Here is a 19,849-nt window from a genome sequence, read left to right as displayed (position 1 = left end):
GGATAAGGAGAGCTGACTATACTTTGCCTACATAGTGGTACTTACTCCATTTACAATATTGACAGAACACACCCCATACAATTATTGTTAGCTGGAAGGATTAAAGATGGTTCAGTAGGCCTAAATAGAATTGTTCGACGAACATTGCTGTTACAGGGGAGAAATATAACTGTAAAACGAGTAAGGACCATCACAACGCAAGATGACAACCTGGTATACCAAGGAGGTGAACATGAGTGTCAAGTTATGATGGCAAATGATCCCAGGGGACTATTTCTAACAAAACAAAAAGACGGGTAGAAGCAGATCAGATAAAGTAATGCCAGAGGATGAAGACACAACAGCAAAGGAAGAGTCCTACTTAATTTTTTTAAAAATAGATGATTCCTTATCGGTGAAGGATGGTGAAACGAGAACAGGGTGTGGTTGATAAATAAAGGATGAACATGGTCAGGAAAGCTGCAGTATAGCTTTAAAGTTACCCGTGCATGACTGCACAGGGAGCAGAATTGGCAGCTGTAGTGTATGTGGTTAGCCACCCAAAATGTTTTACACAGGCCAGTCACACACTTTGTAAGTTTGCAACAGCCTTACTGAACATTTGCTTCTGTGGAAAGCTAGAGGGTTTTTTCAGTTGATGGAAAGCTCCTCCCATCTGCTGTTCTACTGTAGTATATATTTCAAAGAGCAAAGGGAAAAGCACGTGGAGCCAGAAGGGTGAAAGCCTACTCAAAAGTATCCTGAGAGGAATAGGAAGGCTGATGAATTAGTGAAGCAGGGTGCTTTAAATGGGCAGGAATGATAGAAGGAACAAAAGTTTAAGGTTATGGATTTAACAGAGGAGCAGCAGAAAGATTGCAGTACGTTGTAGAAAGTTGTAAAATTAGTCAGCTCTATCATGGGAACTAGCCTCTGTAATACCCATGACATCTTCAAGCAGCGGTGACTCAGGAAGGCAACATACCACCACCAACCAGGACATTGTTACGTCAGGAAGAAATAAGAATCAGAATCAGGTTTCATATCACCTGCATATGTCGTGAGATTTGTTAACTTTACGGCAGCCATACAATGAAGCATACAATAAATAGATAGAGAAAATAAACTGAGTTACATTAAGTACATAGAGCTGCAAGAATAAGTTTGTGAACCCTTTGCAATTACCTGGCTTTCTACATTAACTCCTCATAAAATGTGCTGATCTTCTTTTAAGTCATTATAACAGACAAACACAATTTACCTGCACCAATAATACAAAAACAATTGTACTTTCAATGTCTTTATTGAACACATTGTTTAATCATTCATAGTCCAGGCTGGAAAAAGCATGTGAAGCATTGTATTTAATAACTCGTAGAACCTCCTTTAACAGCAGTAACCTCCACAAAACAATTCCTGTAGCTGCTGACCAGACTTGCACAAGGACAAAAAAAAAATAGACCATTTCTCCATACAAAACTTTTTCAATTCATTAATATTTCTAGGATACCTTGTATGAACAGCTCTCTTCAGGTCATGCCACACTACCTCAATTGGGTTAAGGTCTAGACTCCGACTTGGCCATTTCAAAACATGGATTTTCTTCTTTTTAAACCATCCTGTTGTTGATTTACTCTTGTGTTTCGGAACACTGTAGAACATCTCTATTAAGATTCAGGTGACGGACTGCTACCCTGACATTCTCCTGTAAAATGTCTTGATACAATTCAGAATTCGCTGGTTCCTCAATGATTGCAAGCTGTCCAGACACTGAAGTAGCAAAGAAGCCCAAACCATAAGATCGTAAGAGAGCAAAATTAGGCCATCTAGCCCAGAGTCTGCTCCACCAGTTCATCATGTCTGATCCAACTTTCTTCTCAGCCTCAATCTCCTGCCTTCTCCCCGAATCCCCTCATGCACTGAACAATCAAGGATCTATCAAGCTCTGCCTTAAATATACATAGAGACGGCCTCCATAGCTGCCAGTGGCAAAGAATACCATAGATTCACCAGTCTCTGCCTAAAGAAATTCCTTATCTCCATTCTAAAAGGACACCCCTCTATTCTGAAGCTTAAGACTCTCCTACCATAGGAAACATCCTCTCCGCATCCACTCTGTCAAGACCTTTCACCATTCAAAAGGTTTCAAAGAGGTCACTCCCCCCACCTTTCTTCTGAATTCCAGTGAAAACAGGCCAAGAGCCATCAAACGCTCTTCATATGGCAAGCCTTTTAATCTTGGTATAATTTTCATGAATCTCCTTTGAACCTTCTACAGTTTCAGCACAGTTTCTAAGACAGGAGGCCCAAAACTGTTCACAATACTCTAAGTGAGGCCTCACCAGTGCTTCATAAAGTTTGAACATTACATCGTTGTTTTATATTCTAGTTCTCTTGAAATAAATGTTAACATTGCATTTGCCTTCCTCTCCACAGACTCAGCCTGCAAATTAACCACTAAACTCATAATCACAACATTGCTCGGTTTTACCTCCTCCCCGAGATCCAGAAGTCTGACTGTCCTGGTAGACCCATAGTTTCTGCCTGCTCCACCGAACTTGTATCTGCCTACCTGGGCTCCATTTTGTCACCCATAGTACAGTCCCTCCCCACCTACATCCGGGATACATCCCATGCCTTCCACCTCCTCAATAACTTCCCGCTCCCAGGTCCCCACCGCTTCATTTTCACTATGGATGTCCAATCCTTATACACGTACATTCCCCATCGAGGCCCCAAAGCCCTCCGCTACTTCCAGGACAAAAGACTTCACTAGTTCCCCACCACCACTATCCTCCTCCGGTTGGCGGAACTGGTACTCACACTTAATAACTGCTTTTTTGACTCTTCCCACTTTCTTCAGACCAAGGGTGTAGCCATGGGCACTTGCATGGGCTCCAGCTATGCCTGCCTCTTCGTTGGTTATGTGGAACAGTCTGTGCTCCAAACCTATACTGATACTTCTCCCCAACTTTTCCTTCGGTACATTGACGACTACATTGGTGCTGCTTCCTGCACCCATGCTGAGCTTGTCAATTTCATTGACTTTACTTCAAACTTCCACCCAGCCCTCAAATTCACTTGACCTATCTCAGACACTTCTCTCCCCTTTCTCGGTCTCCATCCCTGGAGATAGATTGTCCACTGACATCTTCTATAAGCCCACTGACTCTCCTAACTACTTCGACTATACCTCTTCCCACCCCGCCACATGCAAAAATGCCATTCCTTATTCCCAGTTCCTTCGTCTCCGTCACATCTGCTCCCAGGATGAGGCTTTCCATTCCAGGACATCTCAAATGCCCTCTTTCTTTAAGGATCATGGTTTCTCTTCTGCCGTCATCAATGATGCCCTCAAGCGCATCTCCTCATTTCCTGCACTTCGGCCCTCACCCCACCCTCCCGTCACCACAACAGGGATAGAGTTCCCCTTGTCCTCACCTACCACCCCACCAGCCTCCGGATCCAGCACATTATCCTCCGCAACTTCCGCCACCTTTAACAGGACCCCACCACTAAGCACATCTCCACCCCTCTCTGCTTTCCGCAGGGATCGGTCCCTCCACGACTCCCTGGTCCACACATCCCTCCCCACGGATCTCCCACCTGGCATTTATCCCTGTAAGCATAAGTGCTACACCTGTCCCGACACCTCCTCTCTTGCTACCATTCAGGGCCCCAAACAGTCCTTCCAGATGAGGCAGCACTTCACTTGTGAGTCTGTTGGGGTCATCTATTGCATCCGGTGCTCCCAGTACGGCCTCCTCTACATCAGTGAAACACGACGCAGATTGGGGGACCGCTTCGTCGAGCACCTCTGCTCCGTCCGCCACAACAGACAGGATCTCCCAGTAGCCACCCACTTCAACTCTGCTTCCCATTCCAATTCATATATGTCCATACATGGCCTCCTCTGCTGCCATGATGAGGCTAAACTCAGGTTGGAAGAGCAACACCTCATATACCATCTGGGTAGTCTCCAGCCCCTTGGTATGAACACTGAATTCACCAACTTCTGCTAATTCCCTCCCCCTCCCTTCCCATATCCCAGTTTCACTCTGCCCCCTCCCCCAGCTGCCTAATAGCTACGTCACAGTTCCGCCTCCTTCTACTACCCATTGTGCTTTCCCCTATTCCTTTTTCACCTTTCCTGCCTATTCCCTCCCCCACCCCTTTATCTTTCCCCTTACTGGTTTTTCACCTGGAACCTACCAGCCTTCTCCTTCCCACCCTCCCCCCACCTTCTTTATAGGGCCTCTGCCCCTTCCCTCTTCAGTCCTGACAAAGGGTTCTGGCCCGAAACGTTGACCGATCGTTTCCACAGATGCTGCCCGACCTGCTGAGTTCCTCCAGCATGTTGTGAGTGTTGCTTTGACCCCAGGATCTGTAGAGTAGTTTGTGTTAACCTTTGGAGAATCCTGCACAAGGTCTCCCAAGCCCCTTTGCACCTCAGTTTTTTGTATTGTCTCTCCATTTAGAAAATAGTCAACCCTTTCTACCAAGGTTCATGACCATCCATTTCCCAACACTGTATCCCATCTACCATTTCTTTACCTATTCTCCTAATCTGCCCAAGTCCTTCTACTTCCTGAAAACTACCTTTCTCTCCACCCTATCTTCATATGGTCTGCAAACTTTGCAACAAAGCCATCAATTTCATCATCCAAATCATTGACACATAATGTAAAAAGAATTGGATCCAACTCAGACCCCAATGGAACACCACAGGTCACCAGCAGCCAACCAAAAAAGGCTCCCTTTATTTCCTTGTGTTTTCCCTTTATTCTCACTCTTTGCTTCCTGACAATCAGTCACTGCTTTATCCATGCTAGAAGGAGAGAAGCATTTCCTGTAATACCATGGGCTCGCAGCTTGTTTAGCAGCCTCGTGTGTGGCGCCCTGTCAAAGGCCTTCTGAAAATCAAGGTACTCCACATTAACTGATTTTCCTTTGTCATTCCTGCTTGTTATTTCTGCAAAGAATTCCAACAGATTTGTCAGGCTAGATTTTCCCTTGAGGAAACCCTGTTGACTACAGCCTATTTATCCAAGCCACATGCTTAATAATCAACTCCAACATCCCCCTAACCACTGAGGACAGATTGACTGGCCTATAATTTATTTTCTTCTGCCTCTCTCCTTCTTGAAGAGTGGAGTGACATTTACCATCTCCCAGTCTTCCAGAGCCATTCCAGAATCTGCTGATTCTAGAAAGATCATTACTAATGCCTCCACAACCTCTTTAACCACCTCTTTCAGAACCCTGGGATGAACACCATCTGGTCCAAACTACTTATCTATCTTCAGGCAGTTTGAACAGCATTTGACAAGGTTCCACACGGTAGGCTTATTCAGAAAGTCAGAAGGCATGGGATCCAGGGAAGTTTGGCCAGGTGGATTCAGAATTGGCTTGCCTGCAGAAAGCAGAGGGTCGTGGTGCAGGGAGTAGATTTGCATTGGAGTGTTGTGACTAGTGGTGTCCCACAGGGATCGGTTCTGGGACCTCTACTTTTCATGATTTTTGTTAACAACCTGGATGCAAGGGGGTAGAAGGATGGGTTGGCAAGTTTGCAGATGACACAAAGGTTGGTGGTGTTGTGGATAGTGTAGAGGATTGTCGAAGATTGCAGAGAGACATTGATAGGATGCAGAAGTGGGCTGAGAAGTGGCAGACGGAGTTCAACCCGGAGAAGTGTGAGGTGGTACACTTTGGAAGGAAAAACTCCAAGGCAGAGTACAAAGTAAATGGCAGGATACTTGGTAGTGTGGAGGAGCAGAGGGATCTGGGGGTACATCTCCACAGATCCCTGAAAGTTGCCTCACAGGTAGATAGGGTAGTTAAGAAACCTTATAGGGTGTTAGCCTTCTTAAGTCAAGGGATAGAGTTTAAGAGCAGCGGGGTAATGATGCAGCTCTATAAAGCTCTGGTTAGGCCACACTTGGAGTACTGTGTCCAGTTCTGGTCACCTCACTATAGGAAGGATGTGGAAGCATTGGAAAGGGTATAGAGTAGATGCTGTCTGGTTTAGAGAGGATGCATTATGATCAGAGATTAAGGGAGCTGGGGATTTACTCTTTGGAGAGAGGAGACATGATAGAGGTATACAAGATATTAAGAAGAATAGATAGAGTGGACAGCCAGCGCCTCTTCCCCAGGGCACCACTGCTCAGTACAAGAGGACATGGCTTTAAGGTAAGGGATGGGAAGTTCAAGGGGGATATTAGAGGAAAGTTTTTTACTCAGCGAGTGGTTGGTACATGGAATGCACTGCCTGAGGCAGTGGTGGAGGCAGATGCACTAGTGAAATTTAAGAGACTACTAGACAGGTATGTGGAGGAATTTAAGGTGGGGGGTTATATGGGAGGCAGGCAACATTGTGGGCCCAAGGGCCTGTACTGTGCTGTACTATTCTATGTTCTATGTAGAACTTCCAGTTTCCCAAGAACCTTTTCTCTAGTAATGGTAAATTCCACGCACTTCATGCCCCATGACAGTCTGGAACTTCCACCATACTACTAGTCTTCCAGTAAAGACTGACGCAAAATACTTATTCAGTTCGTCCACCATTTTGTTGTCCCCTATTACTACCTCTCCAGCATCGTTTTCCAGCAGTCCAATGTCCACCCTTACCTCTCTTTTACACTTTATGTACCTGAAGAAAGTTTTGATAGTCTTTTTAATGTTACTGGACAGCTTACATTTATATTCCAACTTTACCTCCTTAATGAAGTTTTTAGTTGCCTTCTGTTGGTTTTTAAAAGTTTTCTCATCCTCTACTTCCCATTACTTTTCGCTCTATTGTATACACTCTCTTTGGTTTTTATGTTGGCTTTGACTTATTTTGTTAGCCACAGTTGTGTCAACTTGCTTTCACAATACTTATTTGTTTTTGGATTTATATATCATAGCCTTCCGAATTGCTTCCAAGAATTCCAGCCCCTGCTGCTCTGCCTTCATCCCTGCCGGTGTTCCTTTCCAAACAATTCTCACCAACTTCTCTCTCATGCCTCTGCAGCTCCCTTTACTCCATTATAATATTATTAAACCTGCTTTTAGCTTTTCGTTCTCAAATTTCAGGGTGAATTTCATCATATTATGATCACTTTTCCCTTAGGGTTCTTTTACCTTAAGCTCTCTAATCAATTCTGGTTCTACCTTATTCCATATACTGCATGCACAACACCCAGTCCAGAATAGCTGATCCTCTAAGTGGGTTCAACCACAATGTGCTCTAAATAGACATCTCGTAGGCAGTCCAGAAATTCCCCCTCAACCTGATAGTCCCAATCTACCTGCATATTGCAGTCCCCCATTACTACTGTAACACTGTCCTTTTGACATGCATTTTCTATCTCCTGTTGTAATTTGTAGGTCAAATCCATACTACTGTTTGGGGGTCTGTATACAACACCCAGCAGGGTCTTTTTACCCTTGCAGTTCCATAGTTCTCTCTACAATATTTCTACACCTTCCAACCCTATGTCACTCCTTCTAATGACTTGTTTAAACAGAGCAATGGCAACCCTCTGCCTTCCTGCCTATCCTTTTGATACAATGTGTATCCTTAGACATTAAGCTCCCAGTTATAATCTTTCAGCCATGATTCAGTGATGCCTACATCATCATACTTGCCAATCTGCAACTATGCTGCGTTCATCTACCTTATTCCATATACTGCATGCATAACATCTTCATTAGTCCTGACGAAGGGTCTCGGCCTGAAACGTCGACTGTACCTCTTCCTAGAGATGCTGCCTGGCCTGCTGCATTCACCAGCAACTTTGATAAAGTGTGTTGCTTGAATTTCCAGCATCTGCATAATTCCTCTTGTTTGTGTTCCCTGTAAGAAAGCCCAATTATCCAAAATTCTTCTGCCCTCCCTCCTGCACCAACTACTTAGCCACGTGTTAAACTGCATAATCTTCCCAGTTCTAGCCTCACTAGCATATGACACCGGTAGCAATCCTGAGATCACAATCCTGGTGGTCCAGCACCTAACTCCCTGTGCAGAACCTAGTCACTCATCTCACCCATGTCATTGGTACCTACATGGACCACGACTTCTGTCTGTTCACCCTCTCACTTAAGAATGCTGAGGACTCGATCCCAGATATCCCGGAACCTTGCATCCAGGAATCTTGTTCTTGCCCACAAAACCGACTGGCCATTCCCCTAACAAATCCTCTATCACCACAGCGTACCTCTTCTTCCCCCCTTCCCTTCTGAGTCACACAAGCAGACTCAATTCCAGAGACCCGACCACTGAGACTTTCCTCTTTTAAATCATCTCCACCACCTCACAACAGTATCCAAAGAGATATACCGGTTGTTGAGGGGGATGGCCACAGGGGTCTCTGTACTGGCTCCTTAACCCAACTCCCCTTGGGTGTAACTTCCTCTCTGTATGTCCTATCTATCACCTCTTAGGCCTCCCTAATGAGCTGGAGTTCATCCAGTTCCAGCTCCAACTAATGCAGTTCTAACAGTTGTAGTCATTAGGGACACTAGAGGCTTCCACATTCCGTAAGAGGAGGTTTTCACTATCCTGTCTGGCATCTCTCCTGTCCAAGCTGAGCAGATTATAAAGAAAGGAAGGAAAAATACTTGAGCTTTTCTTTCTTTTCTCTGAATGAAGCCTCTCTTCACTGAAACTTCAAAGGGCTAAAGCCTTAAGATCACCACTCTATAGTCCACTCAGATGGCGGCCACTGTGATGATGGCTGCTGCGCTTGCTTCTGCCTTCCTTTAATTTGCTCTTACTAATCAATCCCAAATGTCGATTGCAATGCTCCTTCCACCATGATTCATAGTTGGGATGAGGTTTTGGTGTTGGTATGCAGTGCCCGTTTTGCTCCAAACACAGCAATGTGCATTTCTGTCAGAAAGTTCAACTTTTGTCTCCCACAGAACACTGCCCCAGAAGTCCAGAAGTGTTGTGGAACATCCAGATGGTCGCCTGCAAACTTGAGACATGCAGCAATGTTTTTCTTTGGAGAACAATGGTGACCGTCCATGAACACCCTTCTTGTTCCTGTTTTTTTTATATATAGTGGACACACGAACAGAGACTTAAGCAAGTTCTACAGAATTTCTGCAGGGCTTTTGCTGTTACCCTTGGGTGCTTTTTCACCTCCTTCGGCATTGCAGATTGTGCTCTTTCTGTGACTTTGCAGGATGCCCACTCCTAGGGAGAGTAACAACAGTACTGAATTTCCTCCATTTGTAGACAATTTCTCTCACTGTGGACTGATGAACACTCAGCTCTTTAGAAATGCTCTTGTAGCCTTTCCCAGCTTCTTGCATCTCTACAATTCTTCTTCTAAGGTCCTCTGAAAGTTGTTGTGATCAAGGCTTGATGCACATAAACAGATCTTTCTTGAAAACAACAGGCTCTGTCAGTAACCTAACTTTGTGTGTTTTTTATATATAGGGCGGGGCACCTCTACAACCCACACCTCCAATCTCATCTCATTGATTAGAACACCCGACTCCAAATAGCTTTTCTAGAAGGCATTACCCCAGAGGTTCACGTACTTTCTGAACATAGACTGATAAATGGTAAACTCAGTATTGATAAGTACAATTGTTTGTGTGTTATTAGTTTAGGCAGATTGTGTTTGTTTATTATTGCGGCAGATGAAGATCAGACCATATTTTTATAAGTAATTAATACAAAAAAAAACAGGCAATTGCAAAGGATTCACAAAGGCTTTCTTGCAATTGCACATGTTTATTAAATAGTTAAGTTAAAATAAGTAGTGCAAAAAAATAAATAAAAATGTGAGGTAGTGTTCATGGGATCAATGGAAATCAGATTTCTTAAATGGACATTAAATTGAAGGCACACACTCAGTGATTCGGGAACAGCTTCTTCCCCTCCGCCATCTGATCTCTGAATGGACATTGAACCCATGAACACTAACTCACTGTTTTTTGTTTTATTTATTTCTGTCTTTGCAGTAACCCTAACCCTAACTTAACTACTTAATATACATATAGAAAAATTCTGAATTAAGTATACATTATTGTGTATTGCATTGTACTTCTTCCACAAAGTTAACAAATTTCACGACATATGCTGGTGATCTTAAACCTGATTCTGAAAATAAAATTGATCGTAGGAGGAGGTCAGAAATATACAAAGAGCACAGGAGCTTGCATGTTTAAGATGAAGTATTCCCATGCAAAGGAGCGTTTGTGGTTCCAGAAGGAGGACAAAGCCAAATTTATATACTGGTACCATGGTAAATGGGAACACCAGGGAGCCAAGAGCACCCAGAGGAAGATAAAGGTGGTGTGCTGATAGCCTAAGATGAAGGAGGACATGGAGCACTATATCAAGAATTGCTTAATCAGTACACAATAGAATCCTGATGAAAATGTATAGAAAGAGCCCTCCAACACATTAGACCAGTGGAAGGGCCTTGGAATAATCTGTAAATGGATCACGTTGGACCTCTACCACTCACACCAGGAGGGTACAAATATATTCTTGTAGAAGTAGATACTTTCACCAAGTGGGTGAAAGTTTTCCTGACTGACAAACACAGCTAAAGCCACCATACACATCTTATTGAAAAGCGTATTTACTCACTGGGGATTCCCCCGAGTAGATCAAGGCACACATTTCACAGTACAGTACATGGCACTTCTAGGGATCAGGCAAAGTTTTCATATACCCTACAGACCACAATCTAATGGAATGGTGGAAAGGATGAGTGAAACACTAAAAATTATGGTTGCCAAGATGGTGCAACAACATGGCAAGTAGTTTTGTCTTATGTATTGATAATAAGGATTATCAATAATAAGGAGAGAAGACAGCGGTGTGGCGCGACCGCTCCGAATTGATACCGTATTTGTGAAGTAGGATGTTGTGCACAATCCTAATTTGATGGAGACAGATGTGAGAAGCACGGAGGAACATCTGCAGAAACTTCTGAAATGCCTGCTTCGCTGCCGCTGCTACTGTGCAATCGAGAATCTCCGGAGGGGAAGGCCCCAAATCCTCAGCTTTGCCTATTGCCCGTTGCCAGGGCCAGAGTCGAAGCACTTGGCAGAGATGGTGCTCGGTGCTCGATGTTAGAGAGCTGGTCGGAGGCTCGAAGTTTTCGGACGGACTCAGAGTCGGACTGTGGTCGGGTGCTTCCAGGATGCTGCATCGGCAAGTTTGCGGCGCTGGAAGCTCATGGCAGGAAGAGTTTTCTTCCTTCAACCATCTGCGTGAGATGATGAGACTTTCGAGAGACTTTGAGACTTTTTTTTTTACTGTGCCCATGGTCTGTTCTTCTATCAAATTACGGTATTGCTCGCACTGTTGTAACTATATGTTATAATTATGTGGTTTTTATGAAGTTATTTTTAGTCTTGGTTTGTCTTGTGAAGTGGTGTTAGGTAAATTGAAGGGATTGAAGGCAGATAAATCCCCAGGGCCAGATGGTCTGCATCCTAGAGTGCTTAAGGAAGTAGCCCAAGAAATAGTGGATGCATTAGAGAGAATTTTTCAAAACTCGTTAGATTCTGGACTAGTTCCTGCGGATTGTAGGGTGGCTAATGTAACCCCACTTTTTAAAAAAGGAGGGAGAGAGAAACCGGGGAATTATAGACCGGTTAGCCTAACGTCGGTGGTGGGGAAACTGCTGGAGTCAGTTATCAAAGATGTGATAACAGCACATTTGGAAAGCGGTGAAAACATCGGACAAAGTCAGCATGGATGTGTGAAAGGAAAATCATGTCTGACGAATCTCAGAATTTTTTGAGGATGTAACCAGTAGAGTGGATAGGGGAGAACCAGTGGATGTGGTATATTTGGATTTTCAGAAGGCTTTTGACAAGGTCCCACACAGGAGATTATTGTGCAAACTTAAAGCACACGGCATTGGGGGTAAGGTATTGGTGTGGGTGGAGAGTTGGTTAGCAGACAGGAAGCAAAGAGTGGGAATAAACGGGACCTTTTCAGAATGGCAGGCGGTGACTAGTGGGGTACCGCAAGGCTCAGTGCTGGGACCCCAGTTGTTTACAATATATATTAATGACTTGGATGAGGGAATTAAATGCAGCATCTCCATGTTTGCGGATGACACGAAGCTGGGTGGCAGTGTTAGCTGTGAGGAGGATGCTAAGAGGATGCAGAGTGACTTGGATAGGTTGGGTGAGTGGGCAAATTCATGGCAGATGCAATTTAATGTGGATAAATGTGAAGTTATCCACTTTGGTCGCAAAAATAGGAAAACAGATTATTATCTGAATGGTGGCTGATTAGGAAAAGGGGAGGTGCAATGAGACCTGGGTGTCATTATACACCAGTCATTGAAAGTGAGCATGCAGGTACAGCAGGCGGTGAAAAAGGCGAATGGTATGCTGGCATTTATAGCGAGAGGATTCGAGTACAGGAGCAGGGAGGTACTACTGGAGTTGTACAAGGCCTTGGTGCGACCACACCTGGAGTATTGTGTGCAGTTTTGGTCCCCTAATCTGAGGAAAGACATCCTTGCCATAGAGGGAGTACAAAGAAGGTTCACCAGATTGATTCCTGGGATGGCAGGACTTTCATATGAAGAAAGACTGGATGAACTGGGCTTGTACTCGTTGGAATTTAGAAGATTGAGGGGGGATCTGATTGAAACGTATAAAATCCTAAAGGGATTGGACAGGCTAGATGCAGGAAGATTGCTTCTGATGTTGGGGAAGTCCAGAACAAGGGGTCACAGTTTGAGGATAAAGGGGAAGCCTTTTAGGACCGAGATTAGGAAAAACTTCTTCACACGGAGAGTGGTGAATCTGTGGAATTCTCTGCCACAGGAAACAGTTGAGGCCAGTTCATTGGCTATATTTAAGAGGGAGTTAGATATGGCCCTTGTGGCTACAGGGATCAGGGGGTATGGAGGGAAGGCTGGGGCAGGGTTCTGAGTTGGATGATCAGCCATGATCATAATAAATGGCAGTGCAGGTTCGAAGGGCCGAATGGCCTACTCCTGCACCTATTTTCTATGTTTCTATGTTTGTGTTTCTGTGATATCATTCTGGAGGAACAAATTGTATCATTTCTTAATGCATGCATTACTAAATGACAATTTTAAAGGAGGACTGCATGTCCTCATACTCTAATCTAATCTTCAACAGGTTATACCCCGTATAAACATGACATGAGAGGAACGGAGGTGTTATTAGGACGAGATCTGTCAGAACCCAAAAGAGATGGGATTACCTCTGAAAAGGGGGTACAACAGTTGGTAGACTGCGAAGGAAGCCAATTATGTGGCAGCCCATCAACTAAGAAAGAAGTAAAGCTTAACAAAGTAAAGCTTACTTTGACTCAAAAGTTAGTTCCAGGACAGAGAGTGATGATTAGAATATACAACCCACCTCATTTTTAAATCCAAAGTTTGGAAGGCCTTTGAAATTATAGACAAAGTAAATCATCAGTGTACAACATACAATGTACTGATGGCTTCAGGTAATAGTGGGTGATACTTTATCAACCAGCTAAAATCATTGGGAGGAGAAACAAGAAAATTATCATGAGCAGCCTGTAACAATCACTGCACATAATGGTCTTAATTTGGAAGATTTGAGGATGGAACATCTGTTCCAAGAAGATGGGAACATACCTGACCAAGGGGGTGATTTTCTGTTCCCTCATCCTGAGAATGACAGGAGTTTGGTCAAAAAGATAGGAAAAAGAGAAAAAGAAAAATACACTGATATGTGCCTCTCCTACCTTGAAATGAAATTGAGTGAAGAAAAATGAATGGCTTGAGTCCAAAGGCAATTGGGAACCTGGATTGGATTATCTAGAAAACAAATAGAAAATATGGGCTTAAAATAATTTAAGAAAGAAACTGGAAATAAGTACATAAATTATCCATGAAGGGAACAAGGTATGTTGTTGCAATGGAATGGATTTTTTGGGTTGGTCTTGCTCCAGAACCATAACAGCAGACAAACATGTCAATAGTAATGCCATTACTTGCAGAACACTCAGTGATCAAAAATAACTTTCCTCAACAGACACATATAGCAACAGCAGCCAAGAATTATACCAAGGGATAGAAACAAAACCCTTTAGAAAGTCACAATGTCACCATTGGAAACGTAACCAGATCTGGCCATCAGAGGATAAACTTTCCCTCAGTAGATGTGGTAATGAAGGAGAAGCTCACAATCCAATACACTGATACGGATCAATATTTGTGGGACTATGACTTTACTGAGTTGCCATTGATTCTTCACTTCACTGCAGACTGAAAATGTGTTATGGAGGAGGCAAGGCAGATAATCTATCAAAGGACTAAACACACTAAGGTAATTAAAATGACTGATAAGGCAAATGAAGTGACTTAGATTTTTGGGTTTTGGGATTGGAGTTCAAATATTCAAATACATCCATGGGTGTGAATAATATCACAAACTGCTGTAATACTAATTTATGTACGCTGATTATTGTAAAGCTTAATGTGTATCAACTTAGAAGGTGGAAGGCTGAAATTATGTGAAAATTAAAGGATGATGCTCTTAAAAAAACAGAAATGATTGTTAGTATAAAAAGGGTGTGAATTCAGTAAGTAAATGTTACTTTTACCTTAATGTATGTGTATGTTGCACACCTACCGGGGATCCATGGCAGTCAACAGAGTAAGAGGAAGATAATGATCTTAAGATCAAGAGAGAGATGTTGGCCAGAAAGAACTACAATCTACAAATTAGTGAACAGGAATGAGGCAAGGTGCTGGAAAAAACCAAAGCAAAAGATTTTGTTCTTGCCATATGGTTGCAGGAATGGAAACAGCCATTTTGTGAGATTGTCCTTGCAGCTGCCATTTTGTGAACTATTTGATGAACAGGTTCTCACTCAGGGATAGCTCAATCAGAGCATTTAAACGTAGACACAAGGAGTTTCTTCTGCTGATGTGCTAAACCTGATACCATTCTCAGAAAAGAAGCTGTATATTATGTAAAATGTCAGGCTTGCAAAAGGAACAGCCTGTGATCTGGATGTCTGGGGTCAGTGTCTGTATGACCTAGCTGAATTGGTTTGGATCAGTCTGAGTTGGAAATAACAAAAGGAACTACCTAGGCACAAGGCTGAAGAAGAGGGAACCATAAAGCAATACTTCTTGGAGCTAAGCCAACACAAGTCAGTCAGATGAGCCCAAGCCAACAAATTTGAAACATCGTAGATTGACCCAATTAGGAAAAGAATCAGAATAAGATTGGAGAATTTCAGGAGCACAGGCAGCAACAACTCCAGAGACCAACCACCGCGAATGTGGATAACCCCACATCGGAAATGTGGAGACTACATTGAGATCAAGAAGAATGTCTGGCCAGTGTAGACTCCTTTTCCTGGGTAATACCTTTCCTATTCCTTGACTGTTTACAGAGGGTTATTGAAACTAGTGGGTGTGCACACAAGTATTTAGTTCGTAAATTTATATGCCGGTTAGGTGAGGCAATAAAAGTACTTATCAGTAAATACAGATCCTCTCGATGCCTAACTGATCATTATTGTTGAGGGTTAATACTTCCTCTTGCTAGTTTTGCAGGCATTGCTTTTAAAGTGATTACATCTCATTGCATTACATTTAATGCCTCATTTTTCATCATTGACATATAACATAAATAGGTCCCAACACAGACCCTTGTGGAACACCACTAGTCACCAGCAGCCAATCAGAAAAGGCTCCCTTTATTCCCACTCTTCGCCTCCTGCCAATCAGCCACTGCTTTATTCACGCTAGAATATTTCCTGTAATACCATGGGCTTGTAGCTTGTTAAGCAGCCTCATGTGTAGCAGCTTGTCAAAGGCCTTCTGAAAATCTAAGAGCACATCAACCAAATCTCCTTTGTCTATCCTGCTTCAAAGAATTCCAACAGATCTGTCACACAAGATTTTCCCTTGAGGAACTCATGCTGACTAAGGCCTATTTTATCATGTGCCTCCAAATGCGATGAGACCTCATCCTTAATAATCGATTCCAACATCTTCCCAATCACTGAGGTCAGACTACCTGGTCTATAATTTCCTTTCTTCTGCTTCTCTCCCTTCTTGAAGAGTAGAGTGACATTTGCAATTTTCCAGTCTTCTGGAACTTCTACATGGACTTCAGCAAGGCCTTTGACAAGGTTCCACATGGGAGGTCTTCAAGAAGATTCAGTTGCTTGGCATTCAAGATGAGGTAGTAAATTGGATTAGACTGGTGATTCGAAATGGGGTTGGTAATGTGTCCTAAGAGGGAAATAAAGTTGTACGGAGGCATTCAAGGTTCTTGGGGGTGTGGGGGCGTTAAGTGGCATCCTAACTTGAGGCACAAGACCTGACTAATTAGTAGAGCAGGCACTTCAAAAAAAAAAAAAAATGAGGCACTAGAACACAGGAAGAACCATAGTTCTGCAAGCGGTGAGTACTCATCAGAACAACCCATCTGAAACTCAGCAATCTCATCCAACCTTATATAAGCAAATCATTGAGAGAAGAATATTCTCACTGTTTCCCTGCATGGAAAGTATGGCACTCTCTTTCACAGACAGTGAATTGCACAAGTACTGCTTACACCTGCAGTCACTGAAGAAGGATTTCCAGAATTGATTCAAGGATTTGAACAAAGTGGAAATTCTGGACTGGATAATTAACCGATGAGCTGATCCAATTCTTCCAGTCATCCCCACTCCCCTGCTTTCTCCCCATACCCTTTGATGTCCTGGCTAATCAAGAACCTATCTATCTCTGCCTTAAATATACCCAATGACTTGGCCTCCACAGCTGCTCATGACAACAAATTCCACAGACTTACCACCCTCTGACTAAAGTAATTTCTCAGTATCTCAGTTCTAAAAGAACGTTTTCAATCCTGAAGTCATGCCTTCTTGTCCTAGAAACCCCCACTATGGGAAATAACTTTGTCATTATCTAATCTGTTCAGGCCTTTTAACATTCGGAATGTTTCCGAGATCCCCCTCTCATTCTCCTGAACTCCAGGACCCAAGAGCTGCCAAACAGTCCTCATACAGTAACTCTTTCATTCCTGGAATCATTCTCATGAATCATCTCTGAACCCTCTCCAATGTCAGTATATCCTTTCTGAAATAAGGAGCCCAAAACTACATACTGATCAGGATGATATTGTGATTAACTGGATCATCATATTTGCAGATGACATCAAAACTGGGAGTGTAGCTTGCAATGGGATCTGGACTAGCTGGAAAAATGGGCAGAAAAATGGCAGACGGAATTTAATGCAGACAAGTGCAAGGTGTTGCACTTCAGTAGAACCAACCAGGGTAGGTCTTACACTGTGAACGGTAGGGCACTGAGGAGCATGGTAGAACAGAGGGATCTGGAAATACAGTTCCATAATTTTTTGAAAGTGGCATCACAGGCAAACAGGGTCATAAAGAAAGCTTCTGGCACACTGGTCTTCATCAAGTCCTATGTACAAGGGTTGAGATGTTATGTTAAAGTAACTGATGAGAGCTAGTTTGGAGGACTCTGCAATTTTGGTCACCTACCTACAGGAAATATGTCATTAGATTGAAAGAGTGCAGAGAAAATTTACAGCGATGTTGCCAAGAATTGAGGACCTGTTATAGGGAAAGGTTATGGGTGGGTTATAGTCCCTGTGCAGGTCGATGGAACTAGATAAATAATTTGGCATGGATTGGATGGTCAAAGAGCCTGTTTTTGTGCTATTGTGTTCTATCCCTTCATGAAGATGTCTGATGAGGGCAGGGACAGTGAAATTTGTCTCTGAAAATAGTGGAAAATTGTGATGACAGTGGCACGCACCGAAGACGCCAAGGCCATTTGGTCACAACATCTACAAAACCATCACCAACCGGTCTGTACTGGTGTTATCAAAGTCAGCTTGCCTGAACCGATGTCAGGTCTACGCAGGCACCAACTACGCCAGCACCAGTATCAGAGATATCAGCCAGCCCACATCAACACCGGTAAAATCAGGCAGTCGGCACTGAGGCCAAACACATCACCCAAACCCGTGACGCCAGGGGCCCGCGCCCAGAGGACCGGCAGAGAACAAACCGAGTCTGGACTCCCTTCCTGCAAAATGTTACTAGCAGGCTCCCAATTCTACCCTCTCTCCTTCTCCCTTTCTCTGTCTAATCTCCTATTCTGCCTTCTGTCTTTCTACTGCAGGAGTTCCGTGCTCGGCCTATCACATCGCAACTCACCAAAAAGACAGCAACGCTCCCGGCGGCTGCGGATACTGAATAAACGCCGTCTCACTTCGGGCTCCAGTTACTATACTTCCGGGTCAATGGCACAAGGGCGTGTCTCAGGTGCCGGAATTCCGGTGACCAATTGCAAGTAGAGCTACTGGAGGAACTGTGCAGTTCAATCGGATTCAAAACAAGCGAGGGTGGGAACAACATTGAGCGCAAATAAGATTGGGAATGGGACTCCATAGGAGAGAGTGTGTTACCCACTCCTTTTTAATGTAATGACTAATGATATGATTAAATGCTGGTTCAGACGTATCTGAAACATTATAAACTGATGATGGTACAGTGTGGCAGAATAGATAAATACTTTATTGATCCCAAAGGAAAAAACAGTGTCACAATATCATTACAAGTGCACAGATAAACAACATTAGAAGAGAGGTAAGAAGAATAAATAAAAAAAAATAAGTTACTTTAAACAGTCTAACAGGAGGGGGTCATCACTTCCCCAGCTATTATAGAGCCTTATGGCCGAGGATAAGAATGACTCCATATAGTGCTCTTTGGAGCTGCGCAGTTGCCTTAGTCTTAATGAAAATGCTCCTTTGTTCAGCCAAGGTACCACACGGAGGGTGAGAAATATTGTCCAGAAATAACAGGATTTTCTGTAGGGTCTTGTTCTAGTTTGACTCCTAAAACAGAGCCAGCCTTCCTAATCAGTTTGTTGAGCCTGTTGGCATCACTCGTGTTGATGCCATTGCCTCAGCACAACAACACATAAAAGGTTGTACTGGCAACAACAGACTGTTAAAACATGAAGGAAAGGCCTGCATACTCCAAAGGACTTTGGTATTGGTATTTGATCCTCCACAATATTCTGCGTGGGAATTTAAACTGGAGGTGACAGTGGTTTTTTTTTACGAGGTCGAGTTGCAAGCTCGACATCAACCCAGCACGGATGGAGAGCGCGCTCGGGAGCAGTCTGTCACCAGATCAAACTCGGGAACCTCCATTCTCGAGCCTGGCTTTGATCTCACTGCGCCACCAGCCGACCTGTCTCTTTAGGAAGTAGAGGCAACTCTGGCCCTTCTTGTACACAGCCTCTGATGGATGATGGGCAGGAATATAAATTATATTGTTCGGAAAATGCAGTTAGCTATTAATAAAGTAGAACAGGTGTTCCCAAAAAAATTAATGGGAAGTGACCGTGGCATAAAAAAGTTTGGGAACCCCTGAAGTAGAAAAATGGGGATGTTAGTGGGAGGGTTGGATTTCAGCTGTGAAGACTCGGGTTATCTGTTGTTCCATAAGGGATGGTACAATTGAACTCAAGTTATGTAAGACCAGAAGATATCATCATCATCATCAGGTGCTGTGCCCAGTCTGAGCTTTGACTGCCATGGCCCACACACTCCTGTTTCGGGTCAAGGGGATCAATTCATTGGTATTCATTACCAGTTCTCTGGCTGCTATCTCCATCATCATTTGTCTTTGTCTTCCTCTTGCTTTCTTCCCTTCAATCTTTCTCATAGTTACCGTGCATTCTAACTCCTCTTTCCTAATCACATGTCCAATGAAATTATGTTTCCTCTTCATGATCTCATACATTATTTCTCTTCTTGTGTTTGTTCTGTTCATGACATCCTCATTAGATATTCGTTTCATCCATGATATTCTTTGCATCCTCCT

The 19,849-nt window shown here is 43.4% G+C and overlaps 1 protein-coding gene across 4 annotated transcripts in view; it reads right to left on the bottom strand.

Annotated features, from left to right (window-relative positions):
• Positions 1-18,250, bottom strand: part of uba6 (ubiquitin like modifier activating enzyme 6) — a 447,925-nt gene extending 429,675 nt beyond the window's left edge. For 3 of the 4 annotated variants that reach the window (XR_011889573.1, XM_072281895.1, XM_072281897.1), the window contains exons 1-2: positions 18,170-18,241; positions 13,700-13,772 (exon numbers count right to left, since the gene is read on the bottom strand). The gene's annotated coding sequence lies outside the window, so the exon portion shown is untranslated. Of the gene's footprint in view, positions 1-13,699; positions 13,773-18,169 lie in introns of all 4 variants that reach the window. The other variant, XM_072281896.1, reaches the window with a different exon arrangement.
• Positions 18,251-19,849: the final 1,599 nt, after the last annotated feature.

Source organism: Mobula birostris, chromosome 17, assembly GCF_030028105.1.
Source record: "Mobula birostris isolate sMobBir1 chromosome 17, sMobBir1.hap1, whole genome shotgun sequence".
NCBI lineage: Eukaryota > Metazoa > Chordata > Chondrichthyes > Myliobatiformes > Myliobatidae > Mobula > Mobula birostris.
The sequence above is the reverse complement of the archived record's forward strand: the minus strand, read 5'-3'. Positions and strand labels throughout refer to the sequence as shown.